Genomic DNA, 22,720 nt, shown 5'->3' with positions numbered 1-22,720 from the left:
TTAAAGTCTCTCACTGTTTCCATTGTTTCCCCATCTATTGCCATGAAGTGATGGGACCAGATGCCATGATCTAGTTTTCTGAATGTTGAGTTTTAAGCCAACTTTTTAAGCCCTCAAAGCTTATCCTTCTACTAACAGAGAGAGTAAACCAGGGCTTGCAAACACGATCAATGCAAAATTTTGTACACTCTTCGGAAAGCAAACTGTGGTGAAAAAACAGATTGTGGTCACTTAAATTGATCTTGGATGGAGGTTCCATTTCTGCCTATCTAAATTAGCAAGCTTTGCTGGAGTGTGTTTTGAGGTTGCGCTTTGTAAGACTTAACAAATGTTAAGTAGCAATTTTAAGTTTATTGTATTTGATGATAATAGCAATAGTAATAGGAGAAGGCAATGGCACCCCGTTCCAGTACTGTTGCCTGGAAAATCCTGTGGATGGAGGAGCCTGGTGGGCTGCAGTCCATGGGTCGTGAAGAGTCGGACTCGACTGAGCAACTTCACTTTCCCTTTTCACTTTCATGCATTGGAGAAGGAAATGGCGACCCACCCCAATGTTCTTGCCTGGAGAATCCCAGGGATGGCGGAGCCTGGTGGGCTGCCGTCTATGGGGTCGCACAGAGTCGGACACGACTGAAGCGACTTAGCAGCAGCAATAGTAATAATGACGATAAGAAAAGACAGTCATCATCAGTATTTGTGGCTGTGCAAAAATGGTGTCTGGTACCAGGAAAGTGTGGTCTAGCAGCAGGTGGATTAGGCGACGCATCTAGCCCCTCCTCACCAGCACTGAGCCCAGGATGCAGCCACAGAAGTAGTTTCAGAGGACACTGTGAAAACAGGAATCAAGGCTGCTTTGTTCCCTGGGTCCTAAGACCCAGCCTGAGCTAAACTAGGACCTCACACATTCATATACACTTGTAAACAAAAGACAGAAAAAGAATTATAAAGCTTCAAGAAAACAAGTTTGTTAAGCATCCCTCAAAACCCTTTATCATACGCTCTCTGTTCCCTGGCAGTCGGTAAGATGCAAAACCTATCTTCAACAAATCTTTTGCCCATTGGATCTTGTGCTGAAAACATTAGAAGTGAGAGAGTGAAATATTTCCAAAGAAGTTCTATTAAAAGGATATTAACCTGTGTGTATAAAATGCCTCTCTCACAGTATTTTTTTCAAGTATTCTTCGTTATATAGTTGGGGCATAAACAGCAGTGAAAAGAAAGACCACTATAAAAATAGACCTCAGTGAAAGTCAAACTCAGTCTATTAGGGCTTTGAACTGAGGTCAATTCCCAGTGTAGGCTCCATAGTTTTATGTTGTTTAGTGGCTTAGTGATGTCTGACTCTTTGTGACCCCATGGACTGTAACCCACCAGGCTCCTGTGTCCATGGGATTTCCCAGGCAAGAATACTGGAGTGGGTTGCCATTTCCTTCTCCAGGGGATCTTCCTGACCCAGGGATCAAACCTGTGTCTTCTTGGCAGTCTGATTCTTTACTGCTGAGCCTCTTGAGAAGCCCCTATAGTTTTGTGACCCAGGACGAATTCTTTACTACGGAACATAAGGAAATCCTTTGTCTGATTATAAAGTTGCCAGATCATTAAAGAAAACACTAGATGATGACATAATTTTTCCCTACTTCTTACCCCATAACTAAGCCTTTGAGGATTCCTCTCTGAGTGTAAGCTACAGATTAATTTTAAAAAGTTGGGGCCGTGCCCATATTGCCCCTCATTAAATTGTTACTAAATTGGAGACTTGTACACATTTCAGGCACCCAAGTCACAAAACCCTGTGATTCTGGGGGCCTCCCAAGAGCCAACTTGACTACGGAACAGCCACCACTAAACTGGTCTGATAAATGTCTCTCTTGGACTCTGTGCGGATGACTCCTATGCTTATCTGCTTTCTGGGGCTGTTAAGAGGATTAATTAATGCTTCTGAAGAGCTATAATCACCTTGGATGAAAGGAGCAGGAGGAAAGTAATGACACTTCAGAGTAACTTGGTACCTTTCATCTGAGGATCTCAAAGTACTACACAAGTTTGAATTAATTAAGCCAGGGTAATTGCAAGGTATAACGCCAATCACAATAATGATTGTAATTATCCTAGACATTATCCTTAAGAACCTGATTTGAAATCAATTCCTGACACTATCTCGGCCTTGGTGCTGGTCAGCCTCTTGCTCTCCTGGGTCTGTAGCAGGAAGGGCAGGTGCCCTGTCTTCCCTCCTCACCAGCAGTGCCCATGATCCCTGCCCTCACCATGGGATGAATGTGTGTTTCATGGAAGGAGAGAGGAGGGGACCAGCATTTGGATGAATGGTGACTTTAGGACATGTTGGAAAATGACATTGAAAGGAATGCTCACCATGTATTCAGTGATTGTCCATCAAAACTTTTTGGATGAATACGTCCTAATAGTGCTAATGGTTTATGCTTATATAACATTTGCTGTTGCAAGTGCTGCTCATATGTTATTTTATTTGACCCTCACACTGACTCTGTGAGGGCGGTGCCATTATCATTATTCCCATTTTACAGATGAGGAAATTGAGGCACAGAACAGTTAAGTACCTTACTCAGGTCACAGAGTTTATCATGGCCAGGTCATGCGGCTGGTGAGTGGCAGTGGGAATTTATGAGCAATATGAGCAATATGCTGACAGAATTTGCTCTTTAAACCACTGCATTTTACTGTCTTTATAAAGAGGAAATAGAATTATAATTTTTACATAAGAAAAGATCAGTGCATTCTGTTTCTGCATTTTCCAGACCTCTCTCTCAGAGTAGCTGGTTTTGAAGCTGGATTATCTGGATTCAAACTCCTCTTCTGCTACTTAAGAGCTGTGAAATCTTATAAAAATGCTTAGCTTTTTAATGCCTCTATTGACTCATCTGTAAGATGGGGATAATATAGTTCTTTCCTCATAGAATTGTGTGATTATTATATGACCTGCTCATATAAAGGGCTCATGTATGAGCTCTGCTCATATAAAGGGCTTAGAGTCATGACTAGCACATAGAAAATGCTCGATAAATAATAGCTATCATCATTGAGTAATAAATATTATTGGTGGTGGTGGTTTAGTCGCTTTGTCATGTCCCACTCTTGTGACCCCAGGGACTATGGCCCACCAGGCTCCTCTGTTCATGGGATTTTCCAGGCAAGAATACGGCAGTGGGTTGCCATTTCCTTCTCCAGGGGTGGGGGCTGGAGTCTTCCCGACCCGGGGATTGAACCCATATATCCTGCATTGCAGGTGGATTCTTTACTGCTGAGCCACCAGGGATTCCCAATAAATATTATTACCTATTCATTATCTGCAACAGCAGATAATTTGAAAAGTCAATGGCTAAGAGACCTTAACATTATTTGTTTCATTAAGATATAAATGAAGAATTTTGTAAGGTATTGATTAATTTTTGTGGAGTCTTGTTGTGAAGATGGAACATTTTCCTCGAGACATCAAGTTTCCATTCTGTGAAAAAGATGATTTAGAAAAGTCATTGTTCTTAGTAGGTTTAGCTACCCTCCTAGGGAAGAGAGGCTTCTCCAAGCTTATTTTCTGTCTCACCGATGAGCAGTGTGGGTCTGCAAGTAGGAAATCCGTATTACCATCTTCTGGTCTACTCTTGCTCCATAGGAGGCTCAATACTACACTGCTGCTGCTTCTGCTGCTAAGTCGCTTCAGTCGTGGCCGACTCTGGTGACCCCATAGACGGCAGCCCACCAGGCTCCCCCGTCCCTGGGATTCTCCAGGCAAGAACACTGGAGTGGGTTGCCATTTCCTTCTCCAATGCATGAAAGTGAAAAGTGAAAGTGAAGTCACTCAGTTGTGTCTGACTCTTCGTGACCCCATGGACCGCAGTCTACCAGGCTCCCCCTGTCCCTGGGATTCTCCAGGCAAGAACACTGGAGTGGGTTGCCATGCCCTCCTCCAGGGGTCTTCCCAACCCAGGAACCAAACCCAGGTCTCCCACATGACAGGCAGATTCTTCAGCATCTGAGCCACCAGGGAAGGCCAAGAATACTGGTGGGTAACCTATCACTTCTTTGCTGGCTTTCCTGGTGGCTCAGACATTATCCTATAGCAGTGGCTAGTACCGGTGCTCTGGAGAAGTAAAATTTCCACTGCTGCTCTTTTTTTTAAGCTTAGAATTTTATTTTTTAAATGTTTATTTAATTTAAAAAATTAAAGTTTTTATACAGCCTTTAAGGTTGCTTTCTTTTTAGTTCCTCCAAAACACTGGCTCCCTTCCCCACGTTGTACAATACATCCTTTAGCCTGTCTTACACCCAGTAGTTTGTGCCTCTCGTTCCCCTACCCCGTGCTGCCCTATCTCCCCCGTTGATAACCATTAGTTTGCTCTCTATATCTGTGAGTCTTCTCCTTTCTTGTTTTATTCATTAGGTTTTGTAGATTTTAGGTCCCACATAAAGTGATATCGCACAGTATCTCACTTAGCATCATGTCCTCCAGCTCCATCTATGTTGCTGCAAATGGCAAGATTTCGTTCTTTTTAATGGCTAAGTAGTAGTCCATTGTACGCACATCCCACATCTTCTTTACCCATAGAATTTTGTTTTTTTTTAAATTAAAAACATAAAAAACCCAAAATTCCTCATTCAACCATCCTTGTGGAGCCTTGTCCGTGGTCTCATGAAGGTCATTTATGTTAATGGGGTAGAAAGAAGAAGGAGCCCAAGTTTGTGGGTGTAAGTAATAGAAAATAAAAGACCTTTTGTCTCCAGCAGTGGGTAGATAGATGAAAGGTTAGGCTGGGCAAGGGCAGAGTGGCAAGAGCCCAGATAATACAGGGACTTAATTATTAATACTGAAATAACCTTGGGCCTGTCCATGATGAGATCATGTCCTAGGTTTTCACATTGTGTTTGTACATGAGTAAGGTTAGATTAATTTGACATTGGCTAGAGTTGAGTTTTAACCCACATCACTTTGCGAGGAGACCATTTCTGCAGTCAGGGAAGACTGGCTGCTGCCAGGAGGTGAGGTCAGCCAGGGTGCCGAGGTTGACCTACTCCTCGGGGAGGAGGAGTCTCCTCCGAGCCCTTTGGAAGCTGCCTGGCAGCTGATGCTGAACCCTCTTAGAGGTAACGAGCACTGTGATCTCTTGCACTTTTTTTTTCCCGTCTCTCCTTTTCCTTCCTCATCCCTGCCAACAGAGCCCTGGAGTCAAAGGGGATTTGGATGCGAGAGAAGGAGAGAATGGAGAAGGTTCCTGCAGGGCCGATCAGAAGCTGAAGTGGGGAGACGGAGAGCAGGGATGAAAGGTCAATTTGTCCTTTCCTTCCCTGCAGGCTCTTGAGGTCTTCCCTGTGGGCTTGTGACTTGGGATGTCCTCCATGCCTGCGAAGGGCTTTGCTTGTTTCTCAAAGCAGAGTCCTTTCTCAGCCCCCTCACCATATGCTTGGAGGTCAAGCCTACACAGCATGAAGTAGATGTTAAGACAGCATCTGGAAAGAAAAAAAAAGATATATATATATATTTATATGTTTTTAAGTAACAATGAAATTGAAAGGGAGAGAAGGTGAGAAAGTCTTTTCTTCCCTTATCAAACAGAAATATTTGCCTAGGGAGACAGGTTTTAGTTTCTTCCCAAAGATTTCAGCAAAAGAATAACAGTGATATAAAAATTCTTTGTGAAACTTATGAAAAAATCTTGCTGTAGCATATTTGGCAAGGAAGTTATAGTTCATGCAAAACATATTGATTTCAACTCCTTTCTAAATTTCTGAAAGAATGATGGGATAAAAAGCGAAATTTACTCAAGAAATAAAGTGAACCTGAATTTCCAGCTTAAAATGGAAAAAAGAATAGAAATGTCAGCAATAGTGAAATGAGAAAAATAGTTCTTGAGTCTTAGTCACTTAATCAGAAAGGAACATGTTGCTTTCCCTTCATTGTTTTGTTTGGAAGCTGCAGAAATCAGAGTTTTGAATAAACTTTCTTCAGATACATTACCCCCAAAGATGTCAATACAAAGAAGGGCATTTGTTTTTTAAGAGAAAGGCATAGAAAGTAAACAAAAGATTACTATGGGAAAATGCCTTCTAATGGTGTATTTAAAAAGCCTGAGGTGAGATACCTCTCATCACAGGATTCTGAGGAAATTAGTCTTCCAGAGACAGCTGAGCACCGTGAGAGTTACCCTTGCCGCCCACCTTCCTGTGAAGAAGGGGCAACCTCTTCCCTAACACAGGCGGCACTGATGCCCCGCCCTGGACACGGAAGCAGGCCTTTCATTTAAATTTTACCATCTGTCGTGCTCAACAGGTGCACTGGAGTGGTTTCTGTTGTAAAAGGTGTATTATTATTTATATGATCCTCAAGTAGACCAAGTGAAATTAAAGTTGTGTCCGACTCTTTGCGACCCCATGGCCTGTAACCCACCAGGCTCCTCTGTCCATGGAATTCCCCAGGCAAGAATACCGGAGTGGGTAGACATTCCCTTCTCCAGGGGAACCTTACCCCGGGTCTTCCGCATTGCAGGCAGATTTTTTTACCATCTGAGCCACCAGGGAATCCCCAAATAGACCAAATGAATACAAAATAAATATGAAATAGAGGCATCCCAGTCTATCCCATCTTTCTTAGACAAGAAAAAGTGAACACACTTCAGGATTACTTTGTAGCCATGACCTTTGGTCATGTCTTGTATAAAGACAGGACGTAAAGAAAACATTCTCCCTCTCTTGTTCTGAAATGTACCCAAGATTTGTTGATGTCCTCTGCAGAAACGAAGAGTGACCCATATCCGGAGGCCTCAGGTAAGTCAAGTGACACCTTCTGAGGAAGACCCAGGGAAAGAAAGCCTTTGTCTTTTTTCTCCCTGTCCTTTTCTTGATGCCTCACTGGTGGTTGTCCAGCAAGGAGTGTCTTACATTGGTGTCAATTTTATTTTATTAATCATCATTTTGATGCTATGGAGGAGCTGTTCACAAAAATTGTTAGTGATACAGAAAGCAGTTTGTTTAACCATTTTGGATTGACTGAATAACTGTTATTGTAGTTGTTCAGTCAATCATGTCTGACTCTGCGACCCCCTGGACTGCAGCACATCAGGCTCCCCTGTCCTTCCCTATTTCCCAGAGTTTGCTCAAACTCATGTCCATCGAGTTGGGAATGCCATTCAGCCATCTCATCTTCTGTTGTCCCCTTCCCCTCCTGCCCTCAGTCTTTCTCAGCATCAGAGTCTTTTCCAGTGAGTCAGCTCTTCACATCAGTGGCCAAAGTATTGGAGCTTCAGCTTCCATCATCAGTCCTTCCAATGAATATTCAGGGTTGATTCCCTTTAGGATTGACTGGTTTGATCTAGAATTTTTTCCATTTTGACTGGAAAAATGATTTGATCTTAGGATTGACTGGTTGACCCTGGGCTAATTGTATTTCGCTGGAGTCTATGTGCGAGGTTTGCTCTGATTCAGTCTGATGCGGCAACTCTGTCCTTCTTTAACCCTGGGAGCTGCCTGATTCTCTGAAGTTCTGTTGCCTTCAGCTCTTGTTTGTGAATAGTGAGGTTTCTTGACAAGCTATGTCAAAAAGAAGTTGTGAAAAAGAATACTTAAGGAGCACTTTGGGCAACTTGGAAGAGAGATGCCACATACAGTCCAGGGAGCCTCAGCGCAGAACTGGTCTCTGAACAACAGCCTTCACATAGAATTTTATCTCCCTGTGTAGGGCTTCCCTGGTGGCTCAGATGGTAAAGAATCTGCCTGCAATGCGGGAGACCCAGGTTTGATCCCTGGGTTGGAAAGATCCACTGGAGAAGGAAATGGCAACCCATTCCAGTATTCTTGCCTGGAGAATTCCGTGGACAAAAATTCCCTGGCAGGCCACAGTCCATGAGGTTGCAAAGAGTTGGATGCGACTGAGGGATTAACACCTTCATGTAGGATGGAGAGCAGGGTAGACTGGTGAAAAACAGTTTCTGGGCTGCATATTCCAGATTGCACATGTGTTACTGTGCAAAAGGGTATGTCTCCAGGGATGGCCTCCGTGCCTTAGTCATGGACAGCCTCATAGAGGAAGTGAGCTCTAGGAAGGCTTCTAAAAATGAGAAGAAGAGAAAGGTACAGTGAACACAGGGCAGAAGAGAAGCTTCGGGAATGAAAGGAATGACTTTAAAAACGAAGAGAGGGACTCCCTCTGGAGGGACTCCAGAGGTTAAGACTTCGCCGTCCAGGGCAGGGGGCTAAGACTCCATGTGCCTCGTGGCCCAAAAATCCGAAACATAAAGCAGAAACACTATTGTAACAAATTCAATGGCGACTGTAAAAATGGTCCACACCAAAGGGAAAAATCTTATGGTCTTCCTTGGTGGTCCAGTGGTTAAGAATCCTCCTTGTACTTCAGGGGACTCGGGTTTGATCCTCGTCAGGGAACTAAGGTCCACGTGCCGCAGAGCAAGTAGGCTCTGACGTGCAACTCCTGAGTCCACACGCCACCACTAGAGGGTTCGAGAGCCGAGATGAAGATCCCGAGCGCTGCGACTAAGACTTGGCACAGCCAAAAAAAAAACCTAAAAAAAAAGTCTTCCTTTAAAAAAAAGGGGGGAGAAACATGCAAGGAAGGAATGAGAGTGAACTGTATTCACTTAGGAAGATGCATTTAAAAATCTTCCCATTCATGTTGATGTACGGCAAAACCAATACAATATTGTAAAGTAATTAGCCTCCAATTAAAATAAATACATTTATATTAAAAAAATAAAGAAAAAAAATCTTTCCAGGAATCCAATGTGGAGAGAGGCTTCGGCTAACTTCATAGCTATGAAAATTAATGTGATTCCTTTGAGTGACTCTGAAAAGGAAAACCTCAATTTAAAAAAAAAATACAAGCAGGTGTTGGGACAAGTTTGCAGTATATTCCAGACAGTTTTTTTTTTTTTCCTTTTAACTTGAAGGATGATAATCAGTTGCTACTTATGGGATATGAGTCATCATAAAATAAAAAGGCAGCCCTGACCTATATACTTCTGAACATACTTAACCCTTAGTACGTCTTTGTTTAATCACATGCATAAGAAACCTAACACAGAGGTAGCTTGTGGACTTGTTCAGGGACAGTAATGATTAAAACATATTAAAGATAATAGAAACATACAAAGTGGAACTGGCATTTCACTTTGCCTCATAAATAAATAATGATGTTTATTATTTATCCTGATAAATAATGATTAAAAAAAAAAAGGAGACAAAGATGGATTAAGAGTATGATAAAAAGCCAAACTTTGTCATGGGTGTGGATACTCTGGGGGTGGAAAGCACACCACCCTCTCTGCTGTTAGGCCAGTTTGGTCAACTCCCAGTCCCAAAGGTGTGTGGGGGGGGGAGTCTGTCCTGAGCAGGGGCTAGTCTGACCATGTACTGTCTCTAGGCCAAAGAAGCGAGAAAAAGATGGAACATTTTCAAAGCAAACATGAAATTTCTCTCTGGATTCTGAAGAGCTGTGTTTGAAGCCCATTGCCACCAACAGTAACTGGTTTTTTAAAAATTCCCAGTGTCATATTACACACCTGCAGAGAGCAGATAGTGTCTCTAGAGCTGTTGTTAGAAACTGTACCAAAAATATGTTGGAAAGGCTTTTGAAACCTATGTGCTTATTTCAACCTTGCTTGGTTCAAAACCACAGGTGAAGTTCCAGTCAACCACTGACCTTGTGACACTTCAAGAAAAACCTATTTTTTTAAAAGAAACAATACAAATTGTTGTTTGACTTAGTGATTGGAGGGACAGGCCAATATTACCATTGCTTTGAGTTCTTTAAGATGAAAAAACCAGATGTTATGTATTTAAGGTCTGAAAACTAGCTAGAATTAGGAGTCCTTTGAGAGAGAAATCTTTAAATAAAAGGTATCATTCCGGCTATTTTGTCGGACTTCTGTAATTTGGGCAGAATGTTGGGTTCAACCCTGGAAAGGCTCTTTCAGTTTTGTCTGAAGTTCTCCCAGTTCCCAGCCGTGGTGAAACTGGGCATAACCGTCCCATTATGACACACGCTTCCCTGTTCCATTAAAGCAAAAATGAGTTTGCCAAGAAAAAGCAGCTTTTCACAGAGGGTGTAGCTCATGTTGTGGGGAAACTAGTCTGGCAGGTTCCACCTCAGCTCAGTCTTTCGAGGGCCATTTCTGCCGTCAGCCGTACCAAGGACTATTACAGCAACCACTGTCCTAATGCCGGATCCTCCTTTGGGAACACAAACACACACACACACACACACACACACACACACACACACACTTAGAGTCACTGGAAAATTATAACTCAACATAACTTCCTCGATGGCCTGAGGTCTTCAAAGAGGTAGAGGAGTATCAATCTGATAAAAGCCAGTATGAGTTGCCTATGCTTTAAAATCTTGCGGTCTTGCTTAAATACTTGGCAGGTCAGCTTTTTCCCCCCTTTCTTTTTTAGCGTGCTGCTCAGTCACGTCCGACTTTTTTGTGACCCCCATGGACAGTAGCCCATCAGGCTCTTCTGTGCACCAGATTTCCCAGGCAAGCATATTGGAGTGGATTGTCATTCCTTCTCCAGGGGATCTTGCCCACCTAGGGATCAAACCCACATCTCCTGCATTGACTGTGGATTCTTTTCCACTGAGCCCCTGGAGAAGCCCTGCTTTTTTTGTGTGTGCATCAAAACAAGCTTCAAGAGACTGGCCAACTACAACTGTTTTCTTTCTCTCATTTTTTGTTTTCATTATTTTATTTCATTTCATTCCTCACAGTCTGGTCTTGTGCTCTCTCCAGGGTACTGGCAGGGTGTGGAGGGAGAGGAAAGCTACATCTGGTCTACCTGCAAGGCGGGTAGCCGGGGTCGAGGCTGGGGGCAAGGGCAGCAGGCTTCGCTCCCCAGCCCCCTGCGCTGTGCCTGAATGCCGTGAACACAATTTTCAGCACACTTTGTCATCGGAGGAACATTCTGGAAACCAGCCAGCTTGCAAGGCCCAAAGTCAAGCAGCCACCATGACTGTCAGTATCCAGGAAAACCTTGGGGAACCTGAGGAGGTGAGGCAGGTGGAGTGGCAGTTAGTAAGCTCCGCAGAGCTGTCTGCACAGCACTGCGGCTTTGTGGATGGCAGGGGCAGCCCTGACTGCTGGGAAGGTCTTATCTACTGATCAACGTGGTGTGCCCAAGGGCCGGGGGAGAGCCTGCTTTGGCAGAAGTTTCCAGTTGTAGCCCGCAACTAAACAGCAGAAGGAAAAGGGAAGAAAGAAAAAAAATCTAACAGCATACCAGTGGGATCAGGTCCTCAGAGAACCCTCTAGTTGGAGGCCCAATCTGCTCCATAGATGCCTGCTGGCAGGAATTACCTCTTATTCCGAGATGCTTTTATTCCAAACTACCTTTGGGGTCCAAAGTGCAGGAACAAAATGGCTTTGGTGGAAAGCAATTAACAAACAGGTTATGTGAAATTAGCAGACACTTGGGACTTAACTGGAGGTCCAGTCGTTAAGACGCCAAACTTTCAATGCAAGGGGCGTGCGTTTGATCCCTGGTCAGGGAACTATTATCCTACAGGCTACATCCTGCAGTGTGGCCAAGAAATAAAACAAACAAACAAAAATTAACAGCGAGTGTAAATATTTGGTCCACATCCTGGTGGAGTTAGTCACACTGTATATCTGGTGAAGGGATAAGTGGGTTCCTTTCTCTCTAATGATTTACATTAATTTTGAGATTTTAAATATTACATCCAGACATATATATCAGTGAGTTAATAAGACTAAAAGCTTACATAAACCTCTCTCTTAGCCATCTTTGTATAGGAAATGTTAGAATTTCTATACATTCATTTTATAGTTAAATTCATTTAATTTGTTTTTAGGTCCCTCCCACTGCCACACTGGGCTTCCCTGGTGGCTCAGTGGTAAAGAACCCGCCTGCCAATGCAGGAGATACGGGTTCAATCCCTGGGTCAGGAAGGTCCCCTGGAGAAGGAAATGGCAACCCCCTCCAATATTCTTGCCTGGGAAATCCCATGGACAGAGGAGCTTGGTGAGATACAGTTCACGGGGTCACAAAAGAGTCGGACATGATGTAGAGGCTAAACAGCAATACATCTCTATAGTACTTGACTTGTATAGAGTTTGGAATATAACCTTTTCCCGTTGTGTTATAGACATAGCTTTTCTCTCCTATGTTGGAAGTAGGTACTCTGTTCTCTATTGCGTGGCATGTAGTGGGGGTTTAACAGTGTTTAATGAAAAAAAAAATTGCTTCACAGATTTCAAAATAGGTGATTACAGGAGAAAACCCCAGAATTTTATACGAGATTTCTATGTTAGTAATATGGTACCCATGACGTCATAGAAGAATTCTCCACAGGATAATGAGTTCCTCAGTAGCGCTTAACATTATTTGATTTCAATGCAGCTTTTCAGGAGCACTTAATAATATAAAGTGGGAGAATGCCCACTGGGTAATTGTGGGTGGAATGACACCTGGGAAGTAGCTGTGTTTTAGTGTCATTTATAGCAGCAGTAAATGCATATTGATTAGAATATATTCACACAGGCAACCTGCTCTTCAATTTATAATTTAGATAGACTGAGTAGAGGTGCCCGTTCTCTCTTTTGTGTGGAGCCCAGAGCACTGTTGACACTCATTAAAAGTTAAGGAGAGTAACGCCTGGCTAGCATGGGATGCAAATTTTCCATTTCACAAGCCATTGAACAGAAATGACCAGGCGTAAAATGTGGGGTAAAACGCACAGAGATGTTACAATGTCTTACCCTGATGAATATAGGGGAATGGCTGAGTTTTCTCACTGAAGCTTTACTGCTCAGTACTGACCACTTATCATAAAGAATCAGGAGAAAAAACTTACAAAGTCATATGTTGAGATAAACAAGCACCTCTAAAAACTTAAATTCAGGAGTACAAACTACTAGGCTGTAATGAAAAATTGAGATGCAGAAAATAAGATGCAGTAGAAACTGAAATTGGTTATAACCAATTGTTCAATTGGAGCCTAATGAGTCACCTATGAGTCAGTTTCACTATTAACCAATTTGGAATTTTATTTTACTGGCTGGATTCTTACTGGGGGAACTTTAGATTCTTTGGGAAAGGCGTTGACTCTCCCAGTCCAGAAAATGGCAAACTGGTGGACAAGTTTCTAAAATAAAGGCTGGAGGAAGTTTTTACTGATTTACTTTGCCTTCTGTATCTTCCTCTGTAGGTAAACAGCCTTCTCCTGCAATGAGACTCTCAAGTTTAAGCATCTATGATCCTATTTCACTTTCTACAGAGAAGTCATTTGTATCCAACCAACAGACCACCGAGATCAACAGTAAAATAGAGGAACAGTCCAGAAATCAGCACAAAGAGTAGGACTTAGGAGACCGAACTTCTGCCCTTGTTTCTGCCTGTGCTTCATTTTCCACTTTAAAATGTGAAGCAGAGCCCAACCCTTACCTAATTCGCCTGGGTGCAGAGGAAAAAAATATAGTTTCCTATTTTTAAAACAACTTTGCGGTTCTGAAAAAATGCAACCTAATAATACACACACACACACACATTATGCAAAAAGATGCCTAGGTTTTGGTCCTATGGGGTACCTTGTATTGCAGCTGTTTGCTTCAGAAACACACCAAATCTTATTTAATTGTTCTATGTTTGCCAGAGTATAATACTTTTAAAACTTTAAACTTTGTAAAAAAGAATGTCCCCAAATCAGGCTTTGATTTTTATAAGTCACACCAAAATCTTTCCAGTCAGTAATACATGATTGTTTTCCTTGTTTCAGATAAACAGAAAACAAGTACACGGATTGAAATGCAGACAAAAAAAATCCACCATTAGTACGAAAATCTTTAATCAGATTTCATTTCAGTGTTTCCATTTGTGTGGCCATGTTATTAAAAAGCATCTTAATGACTTAAACGTACAAGCTGGAATGGTTGTAATATCATGGTTTTTGAAAGGGAATTACATCCTTACGGGTAATTTTACATATCCCCCATATCTGAGATACCAGCTGACTTCAGAGCAGCTCTGTTCGTTCTCTCTCAACCAAGTGAACAGAGAGTAGAACCCACAGTGATGAAAGAAATGAGTAATCAAGTGAGTCATGTTTGTAGCCAGTGTTATTATTGGGAACACCGAAACAAAATATGTCAATTTCTCAAAGTCAAACCGCTAGTGAGGGCCAGTCTTGGAGTTGAATCTTAGCCTACAGAGGCTGGGCTCTTTCCATTGCACCTGCTGGTCCTGATGCAATGATGTTGGCATTGGGAGAGAGAAGGGATGACTAGGGGAAAAGTCAGCACTCGCTGTACTCTCCCGATAATCCATCTCTGGGCAGACTCTCCCAGCGGGCCTCCAGGGCCTCCAGGTTCCGCCAGTCTATTTTGCAGACGGTGCGCTGTTCCTTCCCACCTCTCGGCTCCACTGCTACACCCTCACCCATCTTCTTCCAGGTGGCCTGTGACTTCGGGAAAGCAAACAAATGACTTCATGCTGACCCATTTGGAAATTCCTGCTCTGTCTTTTGACCTGTACTTGCGGTCTCTCTGACTATTCTGATCAAGCAGGAAACACATCCTAATATCAGCAAAACCTCTCCTAATTTTCCTAAGAAGCCCCTCCTCCCTCCAGACCCATCACCATTACTCACCTCTAGGAAATTAATAATAAATACCCTGGCCTTCCTGTCTTATCTAGTGCTTGTTCTTTAAAATAATAACAATAATAACAATGCTCACTCCCTCCTGCTCTGAAGAGGCAACCAGTGTAGTAAGCTTCCTGTGTCATCCACCAGCCAGGTGGATGGGAGGCTTGGCCCCTCGTTCTAGTCTTGAGGGGACATCTGTCATGCTCTGGGATCCCTGCATTTTCTTAAAAATGACCTGTCATAAAATATTCTCCTTAAGAAAATCAAGATTTGGAAAAGAGGAAATGCTGAGTCTCTCCTTTCAGCACCTTGAGCAATAGTTCATTTTGTGCAATTTCCAATTCTATTCAGAGTGTCTAAATTTTTTTTTTAATTTATGGACCTATCATCTATCTGCTTATTACACGTCAGTGCTTACGTGCTTAGTCTCTCAGTCATGTCTGACTCTTTGAGACCCCATAGACTGCAGCCCGCCAGGCTCCTCTGTCCATGGGATTCTCCAGGCAAGAATACTGGAGTGGGTTTCCATGCTCTCCTCTAGGGGATCTTTCCAACCCAGGGATGGTACCCAGGTCTCCCACATTGCAGGTTGATTCTTTACCGTCTGAGCCACGTCAGAGAACTCCAAGAAACCAAACAATTGTCAGAGCTCTAAAAGAATGTCAAAAGAAGCAACCATGGGGTAATGTTATAAAGAAATAGAATTTTGAAGTTCTAGTTCAATGTTATTAGTATCAATACTTCTAAACATTCTCCAACATCAGTACGTAATGCTGGAATTACAAGCTCCTGCTTCCCTGTTGGCTCAGTTGGTAAAGAAACCGCCTGCAATGCAGGAGACCCAGGTTTGATCCCTGGGCGGGGAAGGTCCCCTGGAGAAGGAAATGGCTATTCAACTCCAGTATTCTTGCCTGGAGAATCCCATGGACAGAGGAGTCTGGTGGGCTATACAGTCCATGGGGTCACAAAGAGTCGAACACGACTCTATGGCTAAACCAAGGGTCCAAAGACTGCAAATTCCTAATATGTGATTGAAATGTCAGCAATAAAATTAATTTGACTGGTATTAAAAGTATTGGTGCTAATTGTAGCCTCAGTAAGCATAATACATTTTATTGGCACAAACCACACTATTCTACAATTATTATTCATGTGTAATGTAATCATCCTATCAATTTTCCAGAATTTCTTCTCTTTTGCAGTCTTTTTTCTGTTACCTATGAATATCAACACTGTGGCTGAATAGTAAGCAAGCTAGAACTTTTGAGAATGATAAATAACTCATGAGGAGAGTATGTATCTTCAGTTTTAAATGGTAGGTTTTATGCTCTAGACATAAAAACATGCTAGAAACAGCAACTTTCAACTTTTAAAATTATAGGGTTTTGAAACTGATTTTGGAGAATAGTTGCTTTTAGACCTTGACGAGAGGAACGAACTTACAAAGTGTTGATGGAAAGTGGTCTGAGCCGTGTTGTATAATGCATAGCATTCTAGGCTCTCTTCCCACCCTCTGGCAGGATTAGATGGAGTGAGTGGCAGAACTTCGTCCTCTAAACAAGTCTCTTAACAGGTCTGCCAGGGGAGTAAAGCACACAGAGAGGACGTATGCTGCCAGGAAGACTGTAGAAGGGACGTGAGTTCTGACTGGTACAAGGGAGCTGGGTTACAGATTCATTTCCTGGGCTTCTTTTCAATAAAATACAGCGTTCAAGGGTAGAAAAGTCTAGTAAAAGGAATTTGGGGTTTTGTTGAGAACCTGAATGCCGTTTTATGAACTTCAAACAGAAATGCTGTGATGTTGAGAAGTAGAAAATATGGGGTTCCAGGAGTTAGCCTGAGGACACCCGTTACCAGAAAGTGCCCACGTGTCTGACTTCAGGACAAACACCTTGGCATGACACAGTCCAACGGCGCTCCTGGTTAGTGCTGAACATTTGCAGCTCTTCCAATGCAGTGTGTGCGTGCTCAGCCGTGTCCGATTCTTTGTGACTCCAGGGACTGGAGCCCGCCGGGCTCCTCGGTCTGTGAAATTTTCCAAGCAAGAATCCTGGAGTGGGTTGCTATTTCCTACTCCAGGGGGTCTTGCCGACCCAGGGATCGAACCTCTCTACTGTCTCCTGCTTTGACAGGTAGATTCTTTACCAACTGCACGACCTGGGAAGCACCTCTTACAATGCAGTAGTTTCTCTTATTCAGGTATGTATTGATTTGAAGGGAAACATAGAACTTTTTTTATAGAGGGGGCTGTAATGCTCACCAGTGGAGCAGTGGTTACTCTTTATGAACTCAGTAACTAAGTGGGTAAAACTGGAAGGAGCCTTAAAGGTTGCTATTCTCTATTTTGACCTTTCTGAAAGTAGGTGATAATGGGTTTAATCACCGTTAACTCATCTTATAGGAATAGAGCTCTCACAGTAAATAATTATTATTTTTGTGACAACAAGCAGATAAAAAGTCAGAATATAGGGAACTATTTATACTATTTCCTACTGGCAAAGCTCTTTCTCTTCCTACCTTCCTATCCATATATGATCGGACACAAAGTCAACTTATACTTTTTCATGCTGAAGGAATTGTTGATCCAGTTTTTAGTAACTGTCTCTATTCTCTTGTTTCCAAGTCAGTGAGCATCTTTTTTTTTTATTTTTTCAGATTTTGTGTGTGTGTGTGATGTGGATGATTTTTAAAGTTTTTATTGATTTTGATACAATATTGCTTCTGCTGTTTATGTTCTGTTTTTTTGATTTGGAAGCCTGTGGAATGTTAGCTCCCCAACTAGGGATTGAACCTCGCACCCCCTGCACTGGAAGGCAAAGTCCCTACTGGACCGAGGGTGAAGTCCCCATGAACGTCTTAACTCCAACAGGAGGACTTAGGGATGAGAGCCCAGACTGGACACAGGGGTTGCTTGCCGACTTCCATTTTAACACTGCTTCTCGGATGGGGCTGCTATAGATAAATACAGGACCACTCTGTTGGTGTGGTGGAAAAGAGAAACATTTATTTGAAAAATGGATATCTATTATTTATGTATACCTCAAAGAGTGGACTCATTGGAAAAGACCCTGATGCTGGGAAAGATTGAGGGTGAGAGGAGAAGGGGGTGGCAGAGGATGAGCTGGTTAGATAGCATCATTGACTCAATGGACGTGAGTTTGAACATATTCCAGGAGACAGTGAAGGATAGGGAAGGCTGGCGTGCTGCAGTCCCTGGGGTGGCAGAGCCAGACACGACTAAGTGACCGAACAACAACAACAACAAAGTTAACAGAATTTATTACTTATGTCTATCAGATTTATCGGAGAAGGCAATGGCACCCCACTCCAGTACTCTTGCCTGGAAAGTCCCATGGACGGAGGAGCCTGGTAGGCTGCAGTCCATGGGGTCGCTAAGGGTCGGACAAGACTGAGTGACTTCACTTTTACTTTTCACTTTCATGCATTGGAGAAGGAAATGGCAACCCCAGAGACAGGGGAGCCTGGTGGGCTGCCGTCTATGGGGTCGCACAGAGTTGGACACGACTGAAGTGACTTAGCAGTATCAGATTTATATTTACATGTATGCAACATATACACACATATATGTATGTTAATTTAAGGCAGAATTTTATTAAGGATTAATTCATTTTTTTTTAATGCAATAAAGTGTTCATTGCCTTAATGGCCTAAATTATACATCACTTGTAACCAAATCTGAATATCAATTCATCCCAGCTTCATTGAGCTGGGCGCAAAAATTTGCATTTTTCAATTCAGTTTCTTTCTGGTGGGCCAAAGATCTTTAGTTGAGAAAAAGGCAGAAAAAAAGATAAGATCCTCCTTATCAGATTGAACAAACTCTCTCAGAGTCAAGCTGGAAAATGCCTCCCGGTGCTGTCAGAATCAAATGGAAACAAGTGTTACATAAGGGCTAAAAAATCTTCTGAAAATTACTGCAGCATACCCACTGCATTCTTAGATATAGATTGCAGAAACCATCAGAATCCACAGGTATGGAGTAAAAGCTAAAATAGTTCATCAAACGAAATCAAATGAAATATTTAAATATGTATGTACAAATTCAACCTACTGTTTTTTATCTGCATTCAACTCTAGATGTGACATCTAATCCATGAATTCCATGTTTAGAGGCTGGAAATAAAGAGAGACTTTAAGCTCTTCAAGTTTTAAAGTTTGAATTGTGGTTTCTTTTTGAAAATCTTAAAAATCCATCAATTCTTCAAGAGATACAAAGGTATATTATTATGCTGGTTAATTTGTATTTTGCAGTAGCTCTTCCTTATGAGTGTATTTATTAAAGTGCTTCAAATACGTTAATAAGGAAATTCTTTCTAATCTAACTATCCCTTAAAAGATACATTTGAAAAAAAGGACATTTGCTCTCTCTCTCTTATTTTCATCCTATTAGTTTGGTGAGTATATTCCTTTCCTAAATTAACAAAGACAGAGACTGGCATAGGACTTGATAAACTTTGAAAAATAAATTGGGAAGCTTCAAAACAGGTGTATGTGGCATTCTAACCCATTTTTCAGTTTGCTTTTTCTTTTTAAAAAAATTCATTTATTTAAAAAGAATTTTATGCATTAAAAAAATTGAAGTATAGTTAATTTCTCATGTTGTGTAACCCATATTTTTAAATTAAGACTACCTAGAAGCAGAAAGAGCTTGAAATACACACACTCCCTTCTGATGAACTGAGTATTTTCACTCTTGCGTGTTTCATCTCCTCCCCACCCAAGAAAGTACATTGTTGGCTCACTCCATCAGACCTCTCCTTATTAGGAGCCTCTCTTCCTGTCTGACATTACCTAACTCCATTGTGTGCCGGAGTGAAACGCCTCCGTTCTGTGGAACCAGGAGTGGAGTGGGTGAGACGGAAGGAGGGGCCCTGGTTTCTTCGTGAGCTGTCTTTCTGAGTTGGTCGGCACCTTGCAGCTTGATTACCACATTTCTCACTGTGGCCTGTCTCGTTCTGAGTTATTTATGCGTCTATTCCTTCACCTGGCAGGGTTGTGTTGAGTTGAACTGAAGTCATTAGTCCTGGCTGGATCTGTCTCTGGATCAATGGCCTTCCTTGTCCAGAGTCACTCCCTGAAAGTTGATGAAAACTCATCGCATCCTCAAAACAGACGAGGGAATTCTTGGGCCAATGGGCTTGGGAGCCGAGAGTGAGAGAACCAACCTCCCTGGAGGAAAAATTTCTGCTCTAGTTCAGAACACGCTGGTTTCAGGATCAGCCATAGCCATAGCCCTTTTCGCCTAGATTTCTTCCTGCAAGAAATCTACCCCTGTAGGCATCCTGACCTTACGTGGATTTCTCAAACCTAATTTAGATCAGGGTGTGAGTAGGGAAGAGAGTTCAAAAGAAGAGGCCCCTGAGGCTTTCGGAAACTTTCTATTTTTAGGATGTCAACTTTGATGTTTCCTGGAGTCTTGAGCCAAGCCAGCCTTGGAACAAGGAGCCAGTGAGGAATGGGGTGAGGGGCAGGCTCAAATGCCAGGTCTCGTGCCGACCAGTTGTGTAACCTCGTGGTCTAACTTCTCAGTGCCTCAGTTTCCTTATCTGACATGTGAATATAATAATAGTATGCGTCTAGTGTGGGCTTCGTAGGTGGTGCAGTGGTAAACAAGTCTCAGGTTTGATGCCCGGGTCGGGAAGATCTCCTGGAGAAGGAAATGGCAACCTGCTCCAGCATGCTTGCCTGGGAAATTCCATGGACAGAGGAGCCTGGCAGGCTACAGTCCATGGGGGTCTCAAAGAGTCTGACACGACTGAGCAATTGAACATGAGCGTCCGTCTGGTAGGGTTGTCATGAGGATCAAATGAGTTAATACACATCAAAAGTTTAAAACAGTGACTGACATCAAAGAAGCATGTGATTTTAATCTAATTGCGTGTATGACTCCGAGGGCTTATTTGCTTTCAAAGTTTTTTTTGACTTTTCCTTCAATTCCAAGAGGTTGATCAAATGCTCAAATGCCTCTTGCTCCCTTGTTTCTAAGGCAAAAAGATACTAACAAGTCACGGAGTGGAAATGAAGAAACCAAACAATGTAGTCCCTTCACAATAGTGTGTGTGGGTGCCTCTGTTTTTGATGACCTAAGAACACCTTGGTTCTTTCCCTGTCTACTTTGAATTTCTAAAAAAAAGCTAAAACGGACTCTCTTCTCAAAATTATTATGTGGCCTTATTGTGTCTTTGGAAACTGCATTCAGGGGAAAAATTGAGAAGTTATAGCAGCAGCTTATTAAGGAAAGCCCCTTTTACAGAGCTGGATAATGTAAAAAAAAAACAAACAACTGAGACGTGTTATTTGTCTTTTCACATGTCCACCTGAATTGGAGAGTTTAAATAGGGGAAAAAAAATTTATGCATGTACATACCTGTGTAGGTGTGCACACACACACACTTAGAAATGGTAAAGACAATAGTGAGACATTTAAAAGACAGAAGAAAAAATTTCCAAGGATAAGTGAGTCACCAGATGGTCACACATTGGAAAGGAAGAAGTCCACTCAGCCACTTTGAGGAATTGTTTCCCAGGCGACTCAGTGGTAAAGACTCTGCCTCCCAATCAGTGCAGGAGATGCAGGAGACACAAGAGACATGGGTTTGATTCTTGGGTGGGGAAGATTCCCTGGAAGAGGAAAAGGCAACCCACACCAGTATTCTTACCTGGAGAATCCCATGGACAGAGGAGCCTGGTGGGCTACAGTCCATGGGGTCACAAAGAGTCGGACACAACTGAGTGACTTAGCACACACTTGGATGATTTATCTCCAAATGTATACTTCTCTTTTACAAAATCAGAAGGAGAATCACTGTGAAAGACTCCAAGCAACTTTATGTAACAACCCAGTTTCCCAGTGCTCTTTGAGCACTCTCAGCAGGCTGGGCCTTCCTCCCAAAGCCCTGGACTTCATGAGCTTCATCTGTAGAAGGAAAAGAACATTATCTTTGGGACAATGACATGGGGCCAGAAGAGACACTGAGTCTGTCCTCAGCTGATGGTGTGATCTGGGGCCATGCAAACTACCTCCCTCTGTGCCTTACAGACGAAGACATTGGGCTAAGCAACCTTAAATGTCCTTCTGCATCTGAGACAGAAATAAGGGAGGTGAGTTTACTTCAAAGACCTTCGGCAAATCCCACAGGGTAAGATGCTTTTGTGCCTCTGCCCCAACTTTTTCTTTTGCTTGTTTTTCATCATCATCTCATCATGTTATTCCTTATCCTATGAGATGGATCAGTCAAGTGGGAGAATGATTGAATAAACCAAGCCATCATTTGTGTACTTTTCCTTGAGGGTAGCTGTTGGATAGCTCTTATGTGTGAGGGGGTTTATCCGAGTGATGATTTTCCCAGTAGTCATGTATGGATGTGAGAGTTGGACCAAAAAGAAAGCTGAGAGCTGAAGAACTGATGCTTTTGAACTGTGGTATTGGAGAACACTCCTGAGGGTCCCTTGGACTGCAAGGAGATCAAACCAGTTAATCCTAAATGAGATCAGTCCTGGGTGTTCACTGGTAAGACTGATACTGAAGCTGAAACTCCAATACTTTGGCCACCTGATGTGAAGAACTGACTCTTTGGAAAAGACCCTGAAGCTGGGGAAGATTGAAGGCAGGAGAAGGGGACAACAGAGGATGAGATGGTTGGATGGTATCACTGGCCCGATGGACATGAGTTTGAGCAAGCTCTGGGAGTTGGTGAGGGACAGGGAGGCCTGGCGTGCTGCAGCCCATGGGGTTGCAAAGAGTCATACACGACTGAGCGACTGATTTGAACTGAACTGTTTGTGTATTTCCTTCTTTTAGCCTCTCTGATCCCTTTCCCCTTAGCAGCGGAGAATGAAGACTCGCTCATGAGACACACGAATCTCATGTGTCTTTTTATTACACAACAAGCACATACACTATAAGTAGTGAAAATGAATGTCGAGACAGATGATGCTTTCTGAGTTGTTTATATGTATAATAACAGAAGGGAACTGCATATATGGATAGTATTTTCTTAAATCATCTTTCCCCCCACCCCCCCACCCTGTAGGGGAGAATACACACAGTCACCTCCC

The sequence above is a fragment of the Bison bison genome, unplaced genomic scaffold (genome assembly GCF_000754665.1).
Source record: "Bison bison bison isolate TAMUID 2011002044 unplaced genomic scaffold, Bison_UMD1.0 scf7180017864053, whole genome shotgun sequence".
Taxonomy (NCBI): domain Eukaryota; kingdom Metazoa; phylum Chordata; class Mammalia; order Artiodactyla; family Bovidae; genus Bison; species Bison bison.
Note: the sequence above shows the minus strand (reverse complement) of the source record.